Source organism: Somniosus microcephalus, unplaced genomic scaffold (genome assembly GCF_052327205.1).
Source record: "Somniosus microcephalus isolate GS21.2 unplaced genomic scaffold, FLI_Smic_1.0 unresolved_chr1, whole genome shotgun sequence".
Lineage (NCBI taxonomy): Eukaryota > Metazoa > Chordata > Chondrichthyes > Squaliformes > Somniosidae > Somniosus > Somniosus microcephalus.
The window spans coordinates 58,244,813-58,271,514 of NW_028225179.1; the positions used below are offsets into that span (position 1 = coordinate 58,244,813).

The window sequence follows — 26,702 nt, forward strand, 5'->3', positions numbered from 1 at the left end:
GATGGCCAGGCTAATCTCTGGTGTCACTGTCGCAGATTACTGCTGCTTGCAGCGAAGCTGGACTTCCTCCTGCTTCCTGTCCCTGGCAGCTTATGGCTGCTAGTTGGGGACCTCTGTGCTTTGGCTACTCCCTGGTTCGGGAGACTACCCTACTCCACTGCAAAGTGGGTGACCATCTTATCTCGGGCTTGCGGACCGGCTGAGACCTTCTGAGGAGCATCTCTGTGGGGGTAACTTTGGCTGACGGACCCTGAGCCTGGGTTACAGCCCTAGCTGGCTGGGAACCTTCTCTCCCTGGTGCCAACAGCCCACACTGTATAATATACCTGGCACCCTGCCGGTACTCCGGGTTTGTCACCTTATCCCTACCCACTCCTGTACAGTGGGCAGGTATCCCCTCACCACCCGCTGCAGCTGGCTGAAAATCTTCCTCCCCAGGTCCAAAACCTGTTACCAGCTCCCCTGCAAGAGGAATTGCTATCCCTTCCTCCTCAGAGCCCCACACCATAGGGGGACCCACTCTAGAAGCGGGCTGGGAAGCTTGTCCCTTTAAACAGGCGACTGTGCCTGCGTGAACCTTCTCCCCAGAGTCACCCAGCAGAGGCTGTGAAGCCTCTGTATTCAAACAGGCAACAGCGCCTGTGCAAATCTCCTCCCCGGAGTCCCATGGCAGAGGCTGTGAAGCCTCTGTCGACAAACACGCGACTGCGCCTGCGCAGGGAAACTGAGAAAGAGCCGCTGTGGTCCCGCAGGCAACTGCACCTGTGCGAACAATCTTTTCACAGGGCTGGGGAACAGCTACGCTATCACAGGTAACCACGCCTGCACGTTCGATTTCACTGCAAAGGGTAGGAAGAACCGCTGGGTCTTCCAAGCAGGCTATTGTGCCGACACGTATAGACTTGGAAGCAGGGACATTTAAACGGCCCACTGCGCCTGCGCGCGCAGCCTCACAGAGAACAGGTGCCACTGGCGGTTCCAAATCCGCTACTGCACCTGCGCAAACCTGGTGTTGAGAAACCTCTCCCCTCAGGCGCGCAACTGCACCTGCGTGAACCTCTTGTTCAAAAGACTGGGGAATTCCTGTCTCCAGACCAGCGACTGCGCATGTGTGGCAGTCTTTTCTGTGAATGGACTTGCAGCAGCCTACAGATTTCGACTCTCAGGCTGCTGTTTCTCTGTTTCTGAGCCAAATACCTGGTTCAAATTTAAACTTTGGCCAAAACTTAGGTCCCACTGAGGCGGGGAAGTGTCCCAATTGTTGGGCCAGGCAACCTTTCCCCTGGAACAAGCCACAGTGCCTGTCTTTACAGCCTGTGAACCTGCACTGTAATGTCAGATTTATACAATTTTCCTGATTTACCCTGTGTCCCATCCCTGCCTGGAATCGCTGCCACTGGCCCGGACCCATATAGGTCCCAGAAAGTGCCTGCACGTGCACCCTTCCTGGCCAGCATATCGGCCAGTCATTGTGGGGAGGCAGAGGTGGGCGAGGGGGTGCAGCACCACTGATGGCTGCTGCTTTTCCCTGATTGGCCCTGAGGAAAGATTGTATCAACTCCATGATGGACTCGACTGTAGCGGGAGGAGTTTCTGTCTCTGCCTTCTGAGTTGGGCCTGCGGAGTCCTGGCTTTATCATCTCTCCCAGGCTTTTTACAATCCCTGCGCCAGTGGCCCTCCTCCCCGCACTGTAACAAGTAAACCTTGTTCTGGGAAGGATGGCTTCCCTCCTGGCGCCATTCTTTCTTATATTGAGCCCCAGTTTTGACCTCGTGGACCTTACCCTGTTGCTGGGGGCCCCCACTATTCCTACCGTTCCTATATGCTACCATAAGGTGCCGGATTACAGTCTCTTCGGTTGCTAGGGGTTCTCGGGGGTCAAACCAAGTATCAGCCTTTGCTTTTATCTGGGGCAGGCAATTGTACACCAGGCAATTAAGCCATTGGGTCCACTGCTGCTGGTTCAGTTGTGCCCTATTTTGTCCCCCTGTACACGCACTGTTGTAGACTGGCCACAGCCTGTCTGCAAATGCCTGTGGGGTCTCCCCTTCCTTCTGCAGTGTTTTCCATATGTGATCGAACGGATTGCCATCGTCGCACCCATGGCTTCCAGTATTTCCTCCGTTTGGTCCTCAAAACCCTTCTGCCCTCTCTTAGCCTCATCTGAAAGGGGCTGATAGATCTTACTATCCACAGAGAAAAGCAACATTTTGGCTTTCTCTTCCTCATCACAGCCGTTAACACAGGCTGCCTGTTCAAACCCTGGAAGTACACTGAGGGGTCTCCCTTTTCAGAGAGCAGGGGAATATGTTTCACCAGGCCTCTGAGCTGTTGGGCATAATAGGCCACCAGATAGGTATGCTGAACAGCCCCTGGGTCATTATCGTTCATGGGCTGACCGTACCTCCGTTGTCAGAGGGGGTACACAAGTTCTGGTCCCGGCCTGACTAGCGGGACCTGCTGGCATTCTCCTACCCCCCCATTGTCCACCCTTTCTTGCTGCCAGAGCTCCTCAAAACTTGGAGCTGTGGGCTGCTGTCTTGGGATTTCTAATTCCCTAGCCAGCCCTTCCCTGGGTTTTGCCTGTGGGCTGGTTTGATTTGGGCTGCTGGTACTTTCCGACGGACTTCCCTTCGAACTTTTGAGACATACCAACCCTTTAGTCCTCCCTAACTCCATACCCAAGCGCTCTATCTTTCGGTTACATGGGGTATGATCTGCTCCACTAAACCTTTGGTCGCAGGCCAGCTTATAAGCTGCCTTTAACTCCTTAACCATTTCCTCCTGCTCTGTTACTTCTGAGGTGAGGCGGGCATTCTCTTCCCGCAGCCTCATCTCGTTACTCCTTGCTTCTGTAAACTGGCACTTTAGGAACTCTATCTTGTGCCTCGCATGGCTTTTGCCCTCGCTAGCTTCTTGGGTGAGGTGTGAGTTTTCCTCCTGTAGCCTCATCTCACTGTCCCTAGCGTCTGTGACCTCCTGCACAAGGCGCTCTATCTCTGCCTGGCATTTTGTGACCTCTAGTGTGAGGCATGCACCTTGTTCCCGCACCCTCTTCCCAGTATCTCTGGCCTCACTCACCTCTCTTATGAGGTGTTCTACCTCCGCCTGCCATTTTTTCAACTCTGACTGTCGAGTCTTGGCCTCTTTACCCTCCTCCTTAACCTGGCCACCTATACTATAATAGGTCAGATTACACACTGCCGCTACCTTCCGCAGGACTGCCCACAGACTGAGAGCAAGAAAGGCAAAAGCTGATGCTTTTCCCAGATCCAGACCACATATCATATCAAAAACTGCCTCCTGTCCTGCCGCGGTCGCCAATTTGTAGGATGCATCTTTTTCGGGGTTTACGGTAATTTAACTGGTCAGCAGCCTTTGCATGCACTGTGACCAATTCCAATCTATTACCTGGTTTGTGGTAATTCACCTGGTCAGGCAGCCTTTTGCCACTGCACCTCTGACCAATCCCAAACAGTGGTTTCGAATCACTAAACCCCACCTTCCAGTTCTAACTGGAGGAACTTATAATTAATGATATATTAAAAAGAGACAACTGGTCTGTATGTGAGAAAGGCAAAATTTATTAAACTAAAGAAAACTACACCATACGATTACAGTAATCACTGTAAAATTGCTTAAATGGGGGAAGGCAGACGGCAAAAACGAGGGATAAATGGCTACAATGTTAATTAAACAATCTTAGCAATTTCCCTTAAATTCTCACCCCTTTAACTCCTTACTTGATTGCCTTGCTGAGGAGTCAGGAACCTGCTTACCTATGGTCCAAAGAGAGAAGAGCTCACCTGCTGTCCAAGGAAAAAATAAGAGAGAGAGAGAGCTTCTGAGAAGCTATCTTTATATCCTGTGAGCTCCTGCTGTTTGGCGCTGAAAAGGTCTGTGTGCAAATTCACTCCGAAAAGTTCGTTAACATAAGAGAAAAGCCATGATTGGCTGCGTCAAATAAAACTTGGAGTGGTTTGAATGTGTCTTCATTCTGAGGTCGAAATGTTCCTGCCCACATCCAAGTTCCTCTGGCTAAAACTAAAGAGATACAACTGCCCTACGTCTGAGTAATGGGTGATTCAAGCCCATTCAATTCTCAACTGTTCCCTTTCAAAGGCTGGGTGTCTTTTCCGTAGTTTCAGTGTGTTCTCATTGTGTGCTGGGCTTTGAATGGAGCTGGATTATTATGTAAACGGAAACCCATTCATTGTGGTCACTGAAACCGCAGTCTCAAGTGGCTTAATCCCTTATGTCAACAACCTGCAGTTTCCTGTAAACAAATGTTGCCTCTGTAGGGAAGGGAAACTCCCTGGTTTTGATTGACAGAATCTGACTGCCACTGCTTGATCCTCCCACTTTCACAGCCATCCACGAGCTGCTTTTGTCCTTGGACATGCTTTCTGACGGCCATTTTTAAATCCCTTGCAATTTACCAAACTCAAGGGAACAATTATATTAATAAAATGTACTGGCTTAAAGTTTGCGAATTTTTCCACGAAGTTCCTCGATTCCGGTGTTGTCCACGTGGTGCCCTGCCAACGAGCTTTTCAATGCAGCCTTTTCTTCAGTTCTGGTTATGTTTTAAAGCATTGTCCCACCCAGAGACAATTTAAATTCCACTTGTCATCATCCATGATGTAGATTAATATCTCCAGTATCTTCGGGACTGAGGGATTTTGTGAACCCCTACAGTCCAGAGGGCTGTAGATTGCCTAATCGAAAGATGAGGTGCTGTTCCTCGAGCTTATGCTGACCTTCCATTGAACAATGCAAGAGGCCGAGGACAGTGACGTCTGCGTATGAAAGGAGTGGTGAATTAAATTGACCGGCCACCGGGAGCTCGGGGTCACCTTTACAGACTGAATGGAGGTGATCCGCAAAGCAGTCACCCAATCTGCATTTGGTCTCCCCAATGTAGAGGAGCCCATATCGTGAGCGGTGAATACAGTATACAAGAAGTACAAGTAATTCGCTGTTGCACCTGGATGGGGTGTTTGGGGCCGTGGACAGTGGGAAGGGGGGAGGTATAAGGGCATGTGTTGCATCTCAAGCGCTTAAGTAGAAACATAGAAACATAGAAGATAGAGGAGGAGTAGGCCATTCGGCCCCTCGAGCCTCCTCCGCCATTTAATGTGATCATGGCTGATCATCCAAATTCAGTACCCAGTCCCCGCTTTCTCCCCATATCCCTTGAACCCTTTAGCCTTAAGAAATATATCCAACTCCTTCTTGAATATATTTAATGAATTGGCATCTACTGCCTTCTGTGGTGGAGAATTCCACAGGTTCACCACTCTCTGGGTGAAGAAAAACCTCCTAATTTCTGTCCTAAATGGCATTCCCCTTATCCTTAGACAGTGAACCCCTGGTCCTGGACTCCCTGACCATCGGGAACATCCTTCCTGCATCTAGTCTGTCCAGTCCTGTCAGAATTTTATTAGTTTCAATGAGATCCCCTCTCATTCTTCTAAACGCCAGCGAGTACAAGCCCAATCGACCCAATCTCTCCTGATATGTCATTCCTGCCATCCCAGGTATCAGCTTGGTGAATCTTCGCTGAACTCCTTCCATGGCGAGAATCCTTCCTCAGATAAGGCGACCAAAACTGCACAGAATACACAAGATGTGGTCTCGCCAAGGCCCTGTACAACTGCAGCAAGATATCCTTCTTCCTGTACTCAACCCTCCAGCTACGAAGGCCAACATACCATTTGCCTTCTTAACCGCCTGCTGCACCTGCATGCTTCCCTTCAGCGGCTGGTGCACAAGGACACCCCGGTCTCGTTGCACTTCCCCTTCTCCCAATCTGTTGCCATTCAGATAATAATCCGCCTTCCAGTTTTTACCACCAAGGTGGATAACCTCACATTTATCGATGTTATATTGCATCTGCCATGCTTCTGCCCAGTCATCCAACCTCTCCAAATCATCCTGGCATTTCTCAGCATCCTCCTCGTAGCACACACGCCCACCAAGCTTTGTGTCGTCTGCAAATTTGAAGATATTACACCTAGTTCCCTTGTCTAGATCATTAATATATATGGTGAATGCTGGGGTCCAAGAACTGATCCCTGCGGTACCCCACTATTCACTGCCTGCCACTCAGAAAAAAAGACCCGTTTATTACAAGTCTTTGCTTTCTGTCTGCCAACCAGTTTTCTATCCAAGTCAATACCTTGCCCCCAATCCCATGTGCCTTAACTTTACATGCTAATCTCTTATGCGGGACCTTATCGAAAGCCTTCTGAAAGTCCAAATTTACCACATCCACTGGTTCTCGCTTATCTATTTTAGCAGTTACATCCTCAACAAATTCCAGTAGATTTGTCAAGTACGATTTACCCCCCGTTTTTCCCTACTACCTTTTTTGAATTGTGGGGTAACATTAGCTACCCTCCAATCCATGGGTACAGTTCCAAATTCCATCGAATGTTGGAAGATGATCAGAAGTGCATCTACTATTTCTAGGGCCACTTCCTTAAGTACCCTAGGATGTAGCTTATCAGGCCCTGGGGATTTATTGGCCTTCAGTCCAATCAGTTTCTTTAACACTATTTCCTTACAAATACTGATTTCTTTCAGTTCCTCCCCTTCATGAGACCCTCTTGATCCCCAACATCTCTGGGAGGTTATTGTGTCCTCCTTTGTGAAGACAGAACCAAAGTATGTATTTAATTGGGCTGCCATTTCTTTGTTCCCCATTATAAATTCCCCTGATTCTGACTGCAAGGGACCTACGCTTGACTTCACCAATCTTTTTCTCTTCACATATCTACAAAAGTTTTTACAGTCAGTTTTTAAGTTCCCTGAAAGCTTACTCTCATTTTTTATTTTCCCCTTCTTAATTAATCCCTTTGTCCTCTTTGTTGAATCCTAAAGTGCTCCCAATCATCAGGTTTACTGCTCTTTCTGGCCAATTTATATGTCCTCTCCTTGGATCTTATGCTATCCCTAATTTCACTTGTAAGCCACGGTTGAGTCACCTTTTTGTTTTATTTTTATGCCAAACTGGGATGAACAAATTCTGTAGTTCATCCATGTGGTCTTTGAATGCTTGCCATTGCCTATCCACCGTCAACCCTTTGAGTGACATTCCCCGATCAATCCTACCCAACCCGCACCTCAGACCATCATAGCTTCCTTTATTTAAATTCAGTACCCGAGTCTCTGAGTCAACTGCTTCATTCTCCATCTTAATGAAGAATTCTATCATATTATGATCGCTCCGACCCAAGGGGCCTCATACAAAAAGTTTGCTAATTAGTCATTTCCCGTTACATAATACCCAGTCTAAGATGGCCTGATCTCTGGTTGGTTCCTCGACATATTGGTCCAGGAAACCATCCCATAAACACTCAAGGAATTCCTCCTCCACAGTATTGTTACTAATTTGGTTAGCCCAATCTATATGTAGATTTAAGTCACCCATGATGACTTCTGTGCCCTTATTGCACGCTTTTCTAATTTCCCTTATAATGCCATCCCCAACTTCCACATTACTGTTTGGAGTTCTATATACCATTTCCACTAACGTTTTATGCCCCTTGATAGTTCTCAGTTCTACCCATACAGATTCATATCATCAGAGCTAATATCCTTCCTTACAATTGTGTTAATCCCTCATTTAACCAGCAATGCTACCCAACCTCCCTTTGCTTTTTGCCTATCTTTCCAGAATATTGAATACCCCTGGATGTTGAGTTCCCAGCCTTGGCCACCCTGGAGCCATGTTTCCATAATCCCAATCAAATCATATTCGTTTACCTCTATTTGCGCAACGAAGTTATCCACCTTTTTCTGAATGTTCCTCACATTAAGACACAAAGCCTTCAGGCTTGTTGTTTTAACGCTCTTAGACCTAATAGAATTATTATTTACTGTGGCCATGTTTGATTTAAACCGTTGATTTCTCTGACTGCCACTCTTGTTTGTCTCCTTCCTATCTTTTGCTTTTATCCTTGTTTCCCTTTCCTCTGTCCCACTGTTCAGGTTCCCAACCCCCTGCCATTTTAGTTTAAACCCTACCCCAGAGCACCAGTAAACTCTGACTCTAGGACATCGGTCCCGGCCCTGCCCAGGTGCAAACTGTAAGGTTTGAACTGGTCCCACCTCCCCCAGAACCGGTTCCAATTTCCCAGGAATTTGAATCGCTCCCCCTTGCACCATTGCTCTAGCCACGTATTCATCTGAAATATCCTTCTATTGCTACTTTGACTAGCACGCGGCAGTGGTAGCAATCTTGAGATTACCACCTTTGAGGTCCTATTTTTTAATTTACCTGCTGACTCCCCATTCAGCTTTTAGGACCTCATCCCGTTTTTTACCTATATCGTTAGTGCATATATGCACCACGACAACTGGCTGTTCACCCTCCTCTTCCAAAATGTTCTGAAGCCGCTCTGAGTCATCGTTGATCCTTGCACCAGGGAGGCAACACACCATCCTGGAGTCTCGTTTGCGGCCGCAGAAACGCCTATCTATTCCCCTTACAATAGAATCCCCTATTACAATAGCTCTCCCGCTCTTGTTCCTCCCGTCCTGTGCAGCAGAGCCACCCCTGGTGCCAGGAATTTGGCTGCTGCTGCCTTCCTCTGATAAGCCATCCCCCCCAACTGTACTCAAAGTGGTGTATCTGTTTGAGATGGGGTTTGCCACAGGGGACCCCTGTACTACCTGCCTGCGCCTAGTAATCTGTCTGTTGGTCACCCCTTCCCTTTCTGCCTGTCCAATATTTGCCTGCGGTGTGACCAACTGCTTAAACATGTTATCCACGAATTCCTCAGCATTGCGAATGTTCCAGTGTTGCATGTGTTGCATCTCCAGCGCTTGCATGGGAAGGTGCCAGGCGAAGGGGAAGGGGTGCTGGGGGTGGTAGAGAAGTGGACTAGGGAGTCACGGATGGAGCGGTCCCTACGGAATGCTGAAAGCGGAAGTGAGGGGAAGATGCATTTGGTGGTGGGTTTAAGCTGGAGGTGGCAGAAATGGTGGATGATGATCTGTTGAATGTGGTGACTGGCGGGGTGAAGCGTGAGGACAAGGGGAACTCTATCGTGTTTCTGGGAGGGAGGGGCAGGGCTGAGTGCAGAAATATGGGAGTTAGAATGGACATGGACGCGGGCCGTGTCAACCATAATAGAGGGGAATCCTCGGTTGAGGAAAAAGGAAGACATGTCGGAAGCATTGGTATGGAAGGTGGCATTGATGCAGCGGAGATGGAGAAACTGGGAGAATGGAATAGAATCCTTACAGGAGGCGGGGTGGGAGGAAGTGTAGTCCAGATAGCTGTGGGAGTAAGTGGGCTTATAGTGAATGTTAGTCAATAATCTATCCCCAGAAATGGAGATGGAGAATTCGAGGAAGGGAAGTGTCAGAGATGGAACATGTGAAGGTGAGGGGAGTGTGGAAATTGGAAGCAAACTGAATGACATGTTCTAGTTCAGGGCGAGAGCAGGAGGTGGCACTGATACACTCATCAATGTACCAGAAAAAGAGGTGAGGGAGGGGACCCGTGTAGGATTGGAACAAAGAGTGTTCCACATATCCCACGAAAAGGCAGGCATAGCTCGGATCTATGCGGGTACCCATAGCAATACCTATGATTTGGAGGAAATGAGTGGAGTCAAAGGAGAAGATGTTCAATATGAGAACAAATTCAGCCAGGCGGAGGAGGGTGGTGGTGGATGGGGACTGGTTGGGCCTCTGTTCAGGGAAGAAGCGATGCACACTCAAGCCACCCTGTTGGGTGATGGAGGTGCAGAGGGATTGACGTCCATAGTGAAAAGGAGGTGGTTGGGGCTGGGAAACTGGAAACTATTAAAGTGGCAGAGGGCGTCCAAAGAGTTGCGGATGTAGGTGAGAAGAGACTGGACAAGGGGAGAAAGAAATAGAGTCGAGATAAGTTCCGTGGAGCAAGAACAGGCTAGAAACGATGGGTCTACCAGGACAGTCCTGTTTGTGGATCTTGGGAAGGAGTTAGAAGCAGGCTGTGCGGGGTTGGGTAACTATGAGGTTGGCCACCGTGGGGGGAAGTTCTCCAGAGGAGACGAGGTCAGTGACAGTCTTGGAAACGGTGGCATTAAGAGCGCTGTCCCACCTCCGCTCTCTCATTGGTTCTGGCACCCAGTCGCAGCCAACTCCACTATCCGACACAGCGGAATGCTGCAATGACGCTGGGAGCAGAATGACACAACATCACTGGGTGGAGAGAAATAACTCGTCTGTGCTCTGATTGTTCATAGCGCGGTGCTCAGCAAATGTTTAAGAGAGTGGTAGCAGAATACTGCAGATGCTGGAAAACCGAAATAACAACAGAAAATGCTGGAAAAACTCAGCAGGCCAGGCAACATCCGTGGAGATAAAATAGAGTTGACGTTTCGGGTCTAACCCTTTTTCAAAACTGGAAAGGAATTGAAATAGATCGAAAGGCAGGGCTGGGAGGGAACATAGAAACATAGAAGATAGGAGCAGGAGTCGGCCATTCGGCCCTTCGAGCCTGCTCCGCCATTCAATGAGATCATTGCTGATCATCCAAACCCTAGCACACGGTCCCTACACCGACAGCCATCCCACCCAAGCCGTAACCCCGTAACCCCACGTATTTAATCCCCCCTAAAACTAAGGGCCAATTTTAATCATGGTCAATCAACCTAACCCGCACAACTTTGGACTGTGGGAGGAAACCGGAGCACCCAGAGAAAACCCACGCAAACACGGGGAGAATGTGCAAACTCCACGCAGACAGTCGCCCGAGGCCGGATTTGAATCCGGGTCCATGGCACTGTGAGGCAACAGTGCTAACCACTATGCCGCTAAGAGGTAGTCAAAACGAGGCAAGATGGTGATAGGACTAGTGGAGACAAAAGCCGGCTCTAGATTAGGTGTGAAATGTTGTGGCAGAATGAGAGACAGCTGCCATGTGGGAAAGAAAAATTAAAGGCGGGGGAAGGGCCAAAACAAAGATGTGGTTAAAACATAAGCAAAAATGTAATGGGGCCCGAGGTTATGACCTGAAATTGTTGAACTCAGTGTTGAGTTCGGCAGGCTGTAAAGTGTCTAATCAGAAGATGAGGTGCTGTTCCTCGAGCTTACATTGAGCTTCCATGGAACAATGCAAGAGCCCGAGTTCAGTGAGGTCTGAGTGGGAATGGGGTGGAGAATTAAAATGACAGGTGACCGGAAGCCCAGGGTCCCCTTACAGATTGAATGGAGGTGTTCCACAAAGCGGTCACCCAATATGCGGTTGGTCTCCCCAATGGAGAGGAGGCCACATCGTGAGCAGCGAATACAGCATACCAGATTTCAGTATAAGTATAAGTAAATCGCTGTTTCACCTGGACGGGGTGTTTGGGGCCCTGGACAGTGGGAAGGGGGGAGGTAAAAGGGCAGGTGATGCCTCTCCTGCGCTTGCACGTGAAGGTGCCGGGCGAAGGGGAAGGGGTGCTGGGCATGATAGAGGAGTGGACTAGGGTGTCTCGGAGGGAGCGGTCCCTAAGGAATGCTGAAAGGGGAGGGGAGGGGAAGATGCATTTGGTGGTGGGAATAATTTGGATGTGGTGGAAATGGTGGAGGATGATCCGTTGAATGTGGAGGCTGGTGGGGTGAAAGGTGAGGACAAGGGGAACCATATTGTGGTTCTGGGAGGGAGGGGCAGGGTTGAGGGCAGAAGTGCAGGAGATAGAACTAACACTGTCGAGGGCTGTGTCAACCACAGTAGAGGGGAATCCTCGGTAGCAGAAAAAGGAAGACATGTTGGAAACAGTGTTGTGGAAGGTGGCATCATGGAGCAGATGTGGCAGAGATGGAGAAACTGGGAGAATGGAATAGAGTCCTTACAGGAGGCGGGGTGGGAGGAAGTGTGGTCCAGGTATCTGTGGGAGTCAGTGGGCTTGTAGTGAATGTTGGTCAATAACCTATCCCCAGAGATGGAGATGGAGAAGTCGAGGAAGGGAAGGGAAGAGTCGGAGACAGACCATGTGAAGGTGAGGGAAGGGTGGAAATTGGAAGCAAAGTGATTGAAATTCTCTAGTTCAGGGCGAGAGCAGGAAACGGCACCGATACAGTTATCAATGTACCGGAAGAAGAGGTGAGGAAGGGGACCCGGGTAGGACTGGAACAAAGAGTGTTCAACATATCCCACAAAAAGGCAGGCATAGCTAGGACCCATGCGGGTACCCATAGCAACACCTTTGATGTGGAGGAAATTAGTTGATTCAAAGGACAAGTTGTTCAATGTGAGAACAAGTCCAGCCAGGCGGAGGAGGGTAGTGGGGGATGGGGACTCGTTAGGCCTCTATTCAAGGAAGAAGCGGAGCGCCTTCAGGCCATCCTGGTGGGGGATGGAGGTGTAGAGGGATTGTACGTCCATGGTGAAAAGGAGGCGGTTGGGGCCAGGAAACTGGAAAATGTTAAAGTGGCTGAGTGCATCTGAAGATTCGCGGATGTAGGTGGGAAGAGACTGGACAAGGGGAGAAAAGATAGAGTCGAGATAGGAAGAGATAAGTTCGGTGAGGCAATAAAAGTCTGAAACAATGGGTCTACCAGAGCAATCCTGTTTGTGGATCTTGGGAAGGAGGTACAAGCGGGCTGTGCGGGGTTGGGGAACTATGAGGTTGGTGGCCACGGGGGGAAGATCGCCAGAGGAGATGAGTTCAGTGACAGTCTTGGAAACGGTGGTTTGATGTTCGGTAGTGGGGCCATGGTCCAGGTGGAGGTAGGAGGAGGTGTCGGAGAGTTGGCGTTCAGCTTCCGCTAGGTAGAGGTCGGTGCACCAAACAACAACAGCAACACCCTTGTCAGCAGGTTTAATGACAATGTCAGGGTTGGATCTAAGAGAATGGAGTGCTGTAAGTTCAGAGGGAGGTAGGTTGGAGTGAGTGAGGGGAGCAGAGAAATTGAGACGGCTGATGTCATGGCGGCAGTTAGCATTGAATTGATCTAGAGAGGGTAAGAGGCCAGGGGGAGAGGTCCAGGTAGAACGGGAATTCGGAAAGTGGGAGAAACGGTCAGCCATGCGGGCGGAAGACTCCTGGCCAGAGAAGTGGGCACGGAGATGAACGCGTCAGAAAAAGAGATCAACAACGCGCCGAGCTCGAAATTAATTGAGCTGGGGACGTAAGAGGATGAAGCTCAGGCCTTTGCTGAGGACTGATCGTTCAGGGTCAGAGAGGGGAAGGTCAGAAGGGATAGTGAAAATGCGGCTGGTGGTAAGATTGGGGGAAGGGGAGTGTAGAGGAAAGTGATGGAGAAGAACGTTCCGGAGGGGCATTTTTGTTCAAGAGTTGCTGAAGCTTGCGATCCTTGACATCGGAAAGGAAGGAAAAAAGTTTTTTGTTGAAGCGTCGGATGAGTCGAAGGATGAAATGGAACTGTGGACCCGGACAGCTTTGAAATAGAGTGCGTCGGTGCTGCTGAAGAGAGAGGTCGAGAGTGTTCATGTGGCGTCGCATGGTGTTGAGCGTGGATCTCAAGATGCGGCGAGAGCAGTAGTTCAAGGAACAATGAATATCTTGGAGATATTTGTAATCCTGGGTGGATCCGAAACACGAAGGGTGGAAGTTTAGTTGGAATCCACGTGGAATAATTCGGAACTGGAGACAATTGCTCAGGAAAATGATGTGGCTGTGAAACCGAGTCTTGGCAGATACCTGATCAAACACGAGGAGGGAAACTGAAAGTTATGAAGAAGAACAAGGTTGAAGAGCCAAATGGAGATCACGTCGAAGAGAAGAGCAGAACTTCTTCAAGGTAGGCATTCCTAGAAGAGGTGTGGCAGTGATCCAAACACTAGTTTGATAGCAAAATACTGCAGATGCTGGAAATCTGCAATAACAACAGAAAATGCTGGAAAAACTCAGCAGGCCAGACAACATCCGTGGAGAGAAAATTGAGTCGACGTTTCGGTTCTAACCCTTTTTCAAAACTGGAAAAGAAAGGATATCGATCGAAAAGCAGGGCTGGCAGAGAACAAAAGATGTGAAGAGACATTAAGAGGTATTCAAAACGAGACGAGATGGTGATAGGGCTAGTGGAGATGGCTCTAGATTAGGTGTGAAATGTTCTGGCAGAATGAGAGAGAGCCGCCATGTGGGAGAGAAAAATAAAGGGGGAGGAAAGGGCCAAAAAAAAGATGTGGATAAAATATAAGCAAAAATGTAATGGGGGCCGAGGTTATGATGTGAAATTTTTGAACTCGATGTTGACTCCGGAAGGCTGTAAAGTGCCTAATCGGAAGATGAGGTGCTGTTGCTCGAGTTTTCATTGAGCTTCCATGGAACAATGCAAGAGCCCGAGTACAGTAAGGTCTGAGTGGGAATGGGGCAGTTAATTAAAGTGACAGGCGTCCGGAAGCTCGGGGTTCTCCTTACGGACTGAACGGAGGTGTTCCGCAAAGCGGTCAACCAATCTGCGTTTGGTCTCCCCAATGTAGAGGACACCAAATGCAGATTTTTTTCTCTCCGACAAGGCAGCTGTCTCACATTCTGCCAGAACTTTTCACACCTAATCTAGAGCCATCTTTTGTCTCCACTCGTCCTATCACCATCTCGTCTCGTTTTGACTACCTCTTAATGTCTCTGCTCCCCTCACTCACTCAAACCTACCTCCCTCTGAACTTGAAAAAGGGTTAGACCCGAAACGTCGACTCTATTTTCTCTCCACAAATGTTGTCTGGCCTGCTGAGTTTTTCCAGCATTTTCTGTTGTTATTTCAGATTTCCAGCATCTGCAGTATTTTGCTACTGTACTAGTGTTTGGTTCACTGCCACACCTCTTCTAGGAATGCCTACCTTGAAGAAGTTCTGCCCTTCTCTTCGACGGGATCTCCGTTTGTCTCTCCAACCTTGTTCATCTTCATTACTTTCAGTTTCCCTCCTCGTGTTTGATCAGGTATCTGCCAAGACTCGGTTTCACAGCCACATCATTTCCCTCAGCAAATGTCTCCGATTCCGACTTATTCCACGTGGATTCCAATTAAACTTCCACCCTTCATGTTTCGGATCCACCCATGGTTACAAATATCTCCAAGATATTCGTCGTTCCTCGAACTACTGCTCTCGCTGCATTTTGAGATCCACGCTCAATGCCATGCGGCGCCACATGAACACTCTCGACCTCTCTCTTCAGCAGCACCAACGCACTCTATCTCAAAGCTGTCCGGGTACACAGTTCCATCACATCCTTTGACTCATACGATGCTTCAACAAAAAACTTATTTTCTTCCTTTCCGATGTCAAGGATCGCAAGCTTCAGCAACTCTTGAACACCAACGTCCCTCTGGAACCTTCTTCTCCTTCACGTTCCTCTGATCTCCCTTCTCCCAATCTTACCACCTGCTGCATTTTCACTATCCATTCTGACCTTCCCCTCTCTGACCCTGAACGATCAGTCCTCAGCAAAGGCCTAAGCTTCATCCCCTTACGCCCCCACCTAAATGAATTTCGGGCTCGGCATGATGTTGAGCTCTTTTTCCACCGTCTTCATCTCCGTACCCACTACACTGGCCAGGAGTCTTCCCCCCACATGGCTGACCCTTTCTCCCGCTTCCAGAATTCCCGTTCTACCTCGACCCCTCCCCAAGGCCTCTTATCCTCTCTCGATCATTTTATCGCTAACTGCCGCTGTGACATCGGCCGTCTCAATTTCTCTGCGCCCCTCACTCACTCCAACCTACCTCCCTCTGAAATTGCAGCACACCATTCACTTAGATCCAACCCTGACATTGTTATTAAACCTGTTGACAAGGGTGGTGCTGTTGTTGTTTAGCGCACTGACCTCTACCTAGCGGAAGCTGAAGGCCGACTCTCCGACACCTCCTCCTACCTCCACTTGGACCATGGCCCTACTAGCGAACATCAAACTATCGTTTCAAAGACTGTCACTGACCTCATCTCCTCTGGTGATCTTCCCCCACGGCCACCAACCTCATAGTTCTCCAACCCCGCACAGCCCGCTTCTACCTCCTTCCCAAGATCCACAAACAGGACTGCCCTGGTAGACCCATCGTTGCAGCCTGTTCTTCCCCACCGAACTTATCTCTTCCTATCTCGACACTATCTTTTCTCCCCTTGTCCAGTCTCTACCCACCTACATCCGCGACTCTTCGGATGCCCTCAGCCACTTTTACAGTTTCCAGTTTCCTGTCCCCAACTGCCTCCTTTTCACCATGGACGTACAATCCCTCTACACATCCATCCCTCACCAGGATGGCCTGAAGGCACTCCACTTCTTCCTTGAACAGAGGCCTGACCAGTCCCCATCCACCACTACCCTCCTCCACCTGGTTGAACTTGTGCTCACATTGAACAACTTCTCCTTTGACTCCACTCATTTCCTCCAAATCAAAGGTATTGCTATGGGTACCAGCATGGGTCCTAGCAATGCCTATCTTTTGTGGGATATGTTGAACACTCTTTGTTCCAGTCCTACTCGGGTCCCTTCCCTCACCTTTTCTTCCAGAACATTGATGACTGTATCGGTGCCGTTTCCTGCTCTCGCCCTGAACTGGAGAATTTCATTTACTTTGCCTCCAATTTCCACCCTTCCCTCAACTTCACATGATCAATCTCTGACTCTTCCCTTCCTCGACTTCTCCGTCTCCATCTCTGGGGATTGGTTATTGACCAACATTCACTACAAGCCCACTGACTCCCACAGATACCTGGACTACACTTCCTCCCAACCCGCCTCCTGTGAGGACTCTATTCCATTCTCCCAATTTCTCCGTCTCCGCCGCATCTGCTCCGAAAATGCCACCTTCCACACCAGTGCTTCCGACGTGTCTTCCTTTTTCCGCAAACGAGGATTCCCCTCTACTGTGGTTGACACAGCCCTCGACCATGTCCGTTCTATCTGCCGCACTTCTGCCCTCACCCCTGCCCCTCCTTCCGAGAACCATGATAGGGTTCCCCTTGTCCTCACCTTTCACCCCACCAACCTCCACATTCAATGGATCATCCTCTGCCATTTCCGCCACCTCCAAAGTGATCCCATCACCAAATGCATCTTCCCCTCCCCTCCCCTTTCAGCATTCCATAGGGACCGCTCCCTCCGAGACACCCTAGTCCACTCCTCTATCATGCCCAGCACCCCTTCCCCTTTGCCCGGCACCTTCCCGTGCAAGCGCAGGAGATGCAATACCTGCCCTTATACCTTCTCCCTTCCCACTGTCCGGGGCCACAAACACGCTTTCCAGGTGAAACAGCGATTTACTTGTACTTCTTGCAATCTACTATACTGTATTCGCTGCTCACGATCTGGTCTCCTCTACATTGCGGAGACCAAACGCAGATTGTGTGACTGCTTTGTGGAACACCTCTGTTCAGTCCGTAAGCGGGACCCGGATCTTCTGGTCACCTGTCACATTAATTCACCTGTAGGGTTTCACAAGAAATTCGAAACTCTCTACAGCTCTGAAGACTATTTTTGATTAAAGAAAAACCTGGGTAGAATATACCTTTAAAAATCCAGGGATCGAAATGGTCGTCAGACCTCGTGGCAGAAGACAAAACACAGTCTGCCTGTATCTCTTCAAGCATGGGCTGAGAAAATGGACTTGAAATCAGCAGCCTGTGTGAATGCATGAAGTATTTTAAACTGTCAATCAATTGCAGTTTAAGCAGATTCACCACAGGACAATGGTTGTCTGTTTACTCAAAGGCTTAAACACTTAAAGCTGCGAATCAATTGCGGTTGGGCAGGACCGCAGGACAATCGGATGTTTACACTAACGTCCAAGGGCTGTTTACACAGCACTTAATGAAACAAACATGTTTTTTTCAAACTGACACAGCTTTATTTAACCCATCACAATGAATGGGGATACATTCAAAAACCCATCACAATGAATGGGGATACATTCAAAAACCCATCACAATGAATGGTGACAGATCGATTCCCTTTGTATAGCCTAAGTACTTCCGGATTTGGGCGTGAAGATTTCAGCTCCAAATGGGGTATAAAGATAGCTTCTCAGGAAGCCATCTCTCTCTCTCTCTCTGCCGCCTCACCTCCATGCTCTGCCTACAGAAGAACAGCGCAACAAGCTCGCCCAAAGGAGTGGAATACCAGCAGTTACTTTTAAATACTGGGGTATCTCCATTTTGGGGCGGTGAAGAATCTAAGACCGCATGGGCACGGAGAAGGCATTCTCTGGTGAGCATAGTGTTTCTGGCCCATCACAAGGCAACCTAAAAAGGTATTAGGGGTGGGAGTTTAGGGGAATTTTTGTTAAATTTAAATTATAGTCAATTTTCCCTCGTTGTGTCCGTTCTCTCCTCCCCTATTAAGTAAGAGTGTTGTACTAAGCAATGGTGCTGTAGTAAGCAAAATTTACTGTATTAAAATTGTGCTGCACTAGTTAAAGGTGCAGTATTTAAGTAAAAGAGTGTTGTACTAAGCAAAGGTGCTGTAGTAAGCAAAGTGTACTGTATTAAAAGTGTCCTGCACTAGTTAAAAGTGCTGTATTTAAGTAAGAGTGTTGTACTAAGCAAGGTGCTGTAGTAAGCAAAGTATACTCTATTAAAAGTGTGCTGCACTAGTTATAATTGCTGTCTTCAAGTAAAAGAGTGTTGCACTAAGCAAAAGAGTACTGTAGTAGACTAAAAGTGCAGTATTTAAGTAAAAGAGTGTTGTACTAAGCAAAGGTGCTGCAGTAAGCAAAGTGTACTGTATTAAAAGTGTGCTGCACTAGTTAAAATTGCTGTATTTAAGGAAAAGAGTGTTGCACTAAGCAAAAGATTGCTGTAGTAGACAATAAGTGTACTGTGTTAAGTAAAAGTGTTGTATTAAGCATAGGAGTGCTGTATTGATTATTTTCAACTTATTTCCTTTTATTTCAATAAATACTGGTCTGTTTTGCACCCAACCACGTGTCTCATTTTGTCTACATCGCTGCTGAATAAGGCCAGTGGTCAGAAACAGGAAAGAGGAGCGATTCGAAACCGCATGCAGATCTGGAGCAGTTCAGAGACTTCTGACTGGCTAGAGGCAATAACCCCATCCCCAATCAATTCCTACAAAATGGCGATCGCGGCAGGACCGTCAGCAATGTTATGCGATGTAGCAGACGGTGGTTTGGGTCTGGACAGAGCAGCAGTTATGGTTTTTCATTTATCACCCCACTGATCTGTTTGTGGTTAGGTGCCCGCAGGCTTGGGGAAGTTACCTGCAGGCTTAGGGAATCTAGAGCAGAGAGTTGGGATAGGGAAAGGATCCCACAGCCCCAGCCCAAAAGGCAGGGCAAGACATCCCTCCCGCAGCGATTGAATCATTTTTACAATCCCTACGGTCTCTACTGACTGACCAGGGGGGAATAGCAACCACCACCGGTGCTTTGACACCATCTGCCCCACCTCTCTCCCTGCAGTGACTAGAGCCAGCACAACCTGTTGACCTGTGTCCCCGCGAAAATGCTGAGGGGAGCAGGCCCTATGTTAAGATGGGGATGAAGATGGGGCGGGGGAGATATTCGGTGGACACTGGAGCTTCCAGCACCGTGGTCCACTCGGAAGACCTGACCAAATCCCCTCGGTATTACAAGGCCCCATTTAGCTTAATGGGACCCACAGGGAAACAGGCAGCTGGGAGTGAACCTGAGGTCAGAAATCCCCAGTCTGCAGTGGGTACAAGATCGCAGGCTGCACAGGCAGGCGCAGTGGCTTGTGCTAGGGGAGGAGCCATTCATGACCAGTGTAAGTTGTTCAAGCAGGGTACCGGGAATGAGAGTTCTGGGACCCCTGTAGAGCAGGCCCAGTAGCAACAATCCGGGACAAGGGAGGCACACAGGGGATAGCTTTGGCCCCGGACCAAAAGCAGGTCCAGGCCCAAGATTGCACATTTAAGGCCGCCCTGGTGAGGGAAAAGGATTTTGAACAGGATTACTGGCAGGCTGCCAGTTATATTAAGCAATGCAGGTTGTTTGAGCCGGTGGCAGGGAAACAGGCAGCTGGGGTTGTGCCTGAGATTAGAAAGCCTCAGCCTGTGGCGTGTACACAGACACAGGCTGCACACGCAGGCACAGTCACGTACGTGCGAGGAGAAGTTCCCCAGCACTTGGCCCGAGCGATTCCCCCTCTCTTGTGGGACTCCAGGGAGGGAGCCTAAACCAGGTTTTGGCCTGACGGGGAAGGCTCTCAGCCACTGGCAGCTGGTGGCAAGTGATTGCCTGTCCCCAGCCCAGGTTTGGGAAGGGAGGGACCCGAAGGAGGAGGTCCCCAGCCAGCAAGGAGTGTAACCCAAGCTAAGGGTCTGCTCGCCGGGGTAGCCCCACAAGCGACACTCCCTAAGAGATATCTTCACAAACCCCATCCCAAGAAAGTATGGTCCCCCACTTTCCAGTGGAATAGGGCAGACTCCCGAGTCAGGGAGAAGCCAAAAGGCAGAAGTCCCCAACCAGCAGCCATAAGCTGCGATGGACCCGAATTTGGAATCAGTCCAGCCACGCCACAGGGAGCAGCCTGTAGCAGCCCAAACAGGGATTAAGCTGGCCGCCCGGAGACAGGTGGCACTTGTATATAGCTTTGTTCAAGTAATGTGTATAAAGGATTAAGGTAGAATGTGTTCATTTAAATTTTTATTGCATTTCAGTAGTGGTAATTATTAATGTATAAGTTATAGTATGGAACTGTTCCACAGTGTCTATCTGAGTTGAGGTCGCGGGACCTGATCACAATCCTCTGAGCCAGGGGACCTGGCTAGATTTTTTTTTTGTCTTTTTCAGTGTTCCGGAAGGTACAGAGGACCATCGTGTTTTTGGGTGATTCGGGAAAGGAAGCACCCCTAGCACACGAAGGAAGGGGTCTGCAGGAGGCAGATGCCCACAACATTTAAACTGTTATTGGAAATTCGATTAAGATTAAGAGTTTACAAAAAGCTTGTTAATTATTTTATATCTTGTATTATGTACTGGTCCCAACTCCAAAGGATATAATGTGTGAATTTAGTTCCTAACTGTGAGATTGTACTACTTTTTTGGAGTTAATTTGGAACAAATTGCATATGCCTCTGAATTGTTGTGTTTGCAGATTGTGAAAAATTAAATACATTTATGGCTGAAGAATAGTGCCATTTAATAAAGTGTCAGGCAATTGCATTTTAATTTAAAAAAAGGGGGCAGCTCGTTTTCTTCCATTTATCTTTTTAACAGATATGTTTTGGCTTGGTGGTAATCCTATTGAAGATGTCGTATCATGTTAAGAACTCAGTTGCAAGTGGTGCAGGGGCATTGGACCCCTCCATGCTTGAATTATTGTGAATACAAGTGGTGCACGGGCATTGGACCCCCTCCATGCTTGAATTATTGTGAATACAAGTGGTGCAGGGGCATTGGCCCCCTCCGTGTATTGATTATTTAACTAATCTTGATTTTCTGTCGATAGATACCTACCGTGTACTGTGATTCTCTCTGGGTAGGGGAGATGGAGGTGTCGGGGAATCAAAGATAGATCTAGATAAGTATAAGGGAAGGTTGTTTGTGGGGGGTCAGAAATTATTGCTCACCTTTGGACAGGGTACCACAAGCAAGTTTTAGTATCCGATGGGGGACTGTAGGGTTTCGCAAGAATTTCGAAAATCTCTACAGCTCCGAAGACTATTTTTGATTGAAGAAAAACCTGGGTAGAATATACCTTTAAAAATCCAGGGATAAAATGGCCATCAGACCTCGTGTCAGAAGACAAAAGATAATCTGCCTATATCTCTTCAAGCACGGGCTGACAAAAAGGATTTGAAATCACCAGCCTGTGTGAATGCATGAAGTACATAAAACTGTCAATCAATTGCCGTTTAGGCAGTTTCACCACAGGACAATGGATGTTTGTTTACTCAAAGGCTTAAACACTTAAAGCTGTCAATCAATTGCAGTTGGGCGTGACCACAGGACAACTGGATGTTTGCACTAACATCCAAGGCCTGCTTACCCAACACTTAATGAAACAGACATGTTTTTTTCAAACTGAGACAGCTTTATTTAAACCATCACAATGAATGGGGATACATTGAAAAACCAATCACAATGAATGGGGACAGATCGATTCCCTTTTGTATAGCCCAGATACATCCGGATTTGGGCGCAAAGATTTTGGCTCCAAATGGGGTATAAAGATAGCTTCTCAGGAAGCCATCTCTCTCTCTCTCTCTCTCTGCCGCCTCGCCTCTATGCTCTGCCTACAGAAGAACAACTCAACAAGCCCGCCCAAAGGAGTGGAATGCCAGCAGTTACTTTTAAATACTGGGTATCTCCATTTCGGGGTGGTGAAGAATCTAAGATCGCATGGGCACGGAGCAGGCGTTCTCTGGTGAGCATAGTTTTTCTGGCCCATCACAAGGCAACCTAAATAAGTATTCGGGGTGGGAATTTAGGGGAATTTTTGTTAAATTGTAATTTTAGTAAATTTTCCCTCCTTGTGTCCATTCTCTCCTCCCCTATTAAGTAAGATTGTTGTACTAAGCAATGGTGCTTTAGTAAGCAAAGTGTACTGTATCAAAAGTGTGCTGCAGTAGTTAAAAGTGCAGTATTTCAGTAAGAGTGTTGTACTAAGCAAAGGTGCTGTAGTAAGCAAAGTGTACTGTATTAAAGTGTGCTGCACCAGTGAAAAGTGCAGTATTTAAGTAAAAGAGTGTCGTACTAAGCAAAGGTTCTGTAGTAAGCAAAGTGTACTGTATTAAAAGTGTGCTGCACTAGTTAAAAGTGCTGTATTTATGTAAGAGTGTTGTACTAAGCAAGGTGCTGCAGTAAGCAAAGTACTGTATTAAAAGTGTGCTGCACTAGTCATAAGTGCTGTCTTCAAGTAAAAGAGTGTTGCACTAAGCAAAAGAGTGCTGTAGTAGACTAAAAGTGCAGTATTTAAGTAAAAGCATGTTGTACTAAGCAAAGGTGCTGTAGTAAGCAAAGTGTACTGTATTAAAAGTGTGCTGCACTAGTTAAAAGTGCTGTATTTTAATAAAAGAGTGTTGCACTAAGCAAAAGATTGCTGTAGTAGACAATATGTGTACTGTGTTAAGTAAAAGTGCTGTATTAAGCATAGGAGTGCAGTATTGATTTTTTTCAACTTATTTATTTTTATTTCAATAAATACTGGTCTGCTTCGCACCCAACCTCGAGTCTCATTTTGTCTACATCGCTGCTGAATCAGTCCGGCGGTCAGAACCAGGAAAGGAGAGTGCTTCGAAACTGCATGGGGCTCTGGAGCAGTTCAGAGACTTCAGACAGGCTAGAGGCAATAACCCCATCCACAATCAATTCCTAGACACCGCCCCATTCCCACTCAGACCTCCCTGTACTCGGGCTCTTGCATTGCTCCACGGAAGCTCAACGTAAACTCGAGGAACAGCACATCATCTTCCGATTAGGCACTTTAAAGCCTTCCGGACTCAACTTCGAGTTCAACAACTTCAGTTCATAACCTCAGCCCCCATTACATTTTTGCTTATATTTTATCCACATCTTTGTTTTGGCCCATTTCCACCTCACCTTTTTCTTTTTTTTTCTCTCCCACATGGCAGCTGTCTCTCATTCTGCCAGAACATTTCACACCTAATCTAGAGCCGTCTTTTGTCTCCACTAGTCCTATTGCCATCTCATCTCATTTTGAATACCTCTTAATGTCTCTTCACTTCTTTTGTTCTCTCCCAGCCCTGCCTTTCGATCTATTTCATTTCCTTTCCAGTTTTGAAAAAGGGTTAGACCCGAAACATATATTCTATTTTCTCTCCACGGATGTTGCCTGGCCTGCTGAGTTTTTCCAGCAATGTCTGTTGTTATTTAAGAGAACGGTCCATCCCAATATCTTTGGGCAGTTGCGCTGTGCAAAACTCCACTGTGATTGGTCCATCACGTTTCACGTTGCGCTCTGATTGGCTGAGACAGCTGTCATTCACATATCGGCTGCTCCGATTGGCCGCAAAGCCGCCTCAGAGGGCGGGGATTGTCAGCGAGCCAGCGGTTGTGGATCAGTGTTAGGCGGCAGCTTAAAGTGGAGGAACTTAAAAGATCTCCTGTCCTGTTTCCAGCCCACGATCTCTTTCACTGTTAACAATCTCTCGGGCTGGAAAATAATCCCACCCAGGGCTCAGCAACTGCCACAGAGATTGCAGCAATCCTGTCCCTCCTGTATTTCACGCATTTTAAAATTTACCAATTGTTCTAGGGGTATTTGGGGACAGGGGAGAAAACCTTGGTTTAAATCCCGAACATTTAAATCCGGAGAAATCCGTCTGTTGTTCCCATTTCCTGTTGTTTTTTGTTAGTAATAACTTGCGGGAGTGGATTTGGAATCCAGACCGCTGTTTGTTCCATCCTCTGTTCCTGTTCTCTCTCGATGTCTCTAAAAGATGATTCAACGTTAGTATCGGGAATCGAGTTCCGATCAGTACTGTGATGGACAGACCTGCTGAGTATTACAAGCATTTTGTTTTTTTTCACGTTAGAATCCGTCTCTGAAACACAGAGACGCAGGGAATGCTGCTCAATCTGCTCCAGGGACACTTTCCTGAGCCGCTGAAACGTTTGACAAATAACTAACCTCAGACAAAAGCAAAATACTGCGGATGAGGGAAATCGGAAATAAAAACAAAAAATGCTGGAAACTCTCAGCAGCTCAGGAAATGTGTTCTGACGAAAGGTCATGGACCTAAATCGTTAACTCTGTTTCTCTCTCCACAGATGCTGCCTGACCTGCTGAGCATTTACAGTATTTTCAGTTTTTATAAATAATTAACCTCTCCGTCTCCCGAAGCAGAAACATTGTTCGTTCTGAGTTTCGAGTTGCGAAACTGACTCAAATATTGTCCGAATCTCTGTCTGTAAAAGTTGTTTAATAATGTTCATCAAACCAATTATTAGAAAGGTTTGGTTCACCTTGACTCTGATTACCCTTAAGAGTAAAGAGATTAAAAGACAAACCGCACAGAGCCTCGTCTTAGAATCATACAATAATGCAATAACAACAACTTGCATTAATGTACGATAGCAAAATACTGCAGATGTTGGAAATCCGAAAAAACAACAGAAAATGCTGGAAAAACTCAGCAGGTCAGGCAACATCCGTGGAGAGAAATTTGAGTTGATGTTTCGGGTTGGACCCTTCTTCAAAACTGGAAAGAAAAGAAACTAGATCGAAGGCAGGGCTGCGATCGGACAAAAGAATAAAAGAAACAAAAGAAGTAAAAGAGATTAGAAGCTAGACGAGATGGTAATAGGCTGGGTTCCCCTTGTCCTCACCTTTCACCCCACCAGCCTCCACATTCAACGGATCATCCTTCGGCATTTCCGCTACCTCCAAGGTGATCCCACCACCAAACGCATCTTCCCCTCCCCTCCCCTTTCAGCATTCCGCAGGGACCGCTCCCTCCGAGACACCCTAGTCCACTCCTCTATCACCCCAAACAGCCTTTCCTCTTCGCCTGGCACCTTCCCGTGCAAGCGGAGGAGATGTAACACCTGCCCCTATACCTCCCCCCTTCCCACTGTTCAGGGCCCCAAACACTCCTTCCAGGTGAAACAGCGATTTACTTGTACTTCTCGCAATCTAGTATACTGTATTCGCTGCTCACGATGCGGTCTCCTCTACATTGGGGAGACCAAACGCAGATTGGGTGACCGCTTTGCGGAACACCTCCGTTCAGTCCGTAAGGGTGACCCCGAGCTTCCGGTCGCCTGTCATTTTAATTCACCGCTCCATTCCCACTCGGACCTCACCGTCCTTGGCCTCTTGTATTTTTCCACGGAAGCTCAACGTAAACTCGAGGAACAGCACCTCATCTTCCGATTAGGCAGTCTGCAGCCTTCCGGACTCAATATCGAGTTCAACAATTTCAGATCATAATCTCGGCCCCCATTTCATTTTCTCTTGTAATTGTTCCACTCCTTTCCCCCCCCCCTTTCCTCTTGTTTCTCTCTCACACCTGGCAGCTATCTTTTGCCCTGCCAGTACACTTTACACCCAATCCCAGCCTATTACCATCTCGTCTAGCTTCTAATCTCTTTTACTTCTTTTGTTTCTTTTATTCTTTTGTCCGATCGCAGCCCTGACTTCGATCTAGTTACTTTTCTTTCCAGTTTTGAAGAAGGGTCCAACCCGAAACGTCAACTCAAATTTCTCTCCACGGATGTTGCCTGACCTGCTGAGGTTTTCCAGCATTTTCTGTTGTTATTTTGCATTAATTTAGAGCCTTTAACTGAGTAAAATGACACAAGTCGCTTCACAGGAGCGTTTTCAAACAACATTTGATACCGAGCCACATAAGGAGATATTCGGGCAGATGGCCAAAAGGTTGGTCAAAGAGGAGGGTTTTAAGGAGCGTCTTGAAGGAGGACAGAGAGGTGGAGAGGCGGAGATGTTTAGGGAGGGATTTCCAGATCTTAGGGCCGAGGCAGCTGAAGGCACGGCCGCCAATGGTGGAGCGATTAAATGGGGGAGGCGCAAGAGGCGAGAATTGGAGGAGCGCAGAGATCTCGGAGGTTTGTCGGGCTGGAAGTGGTTACAGAGATAGGGAGGGGCGAGGCTGTGGAGGGATTTCAAAACAAGGATGAACATTTTAAAATCGAGGCATCGCTTAACCGGAAGCCAATGTAAGTCAGCGAGCTCAGGGGTGATGTGTGAAGGGGACTAGGTGCGAGTTGCAGTTTGGGATGACCTGAAGTTTACCGAGGGTGGAAGAGGTGAGGCGGGCCAGGAATACAGCACAGAAGGAGGTCATTCGGT

At 47.9% G+C, this 26,702-nt stretch overlaps 2 pseudogenes; one reads left to right on the forward strand and one right to left on the reverse strand.

Moving 5' to 3' along the window:
• LOC147095344 (uncharacterized) overlaps positions 1–15,930 on the forward strand; it is a 30,348-nt pseudogene extending 14,418 nt beyond the window's left edge.
• LOC147095345 (uncharacterized) lies at positions 12,323–13,271 on the reverse strand (annotated as a pseudogene).
• Positions 15,931–26,702: the final 10,772 nt, after the last annotated feature.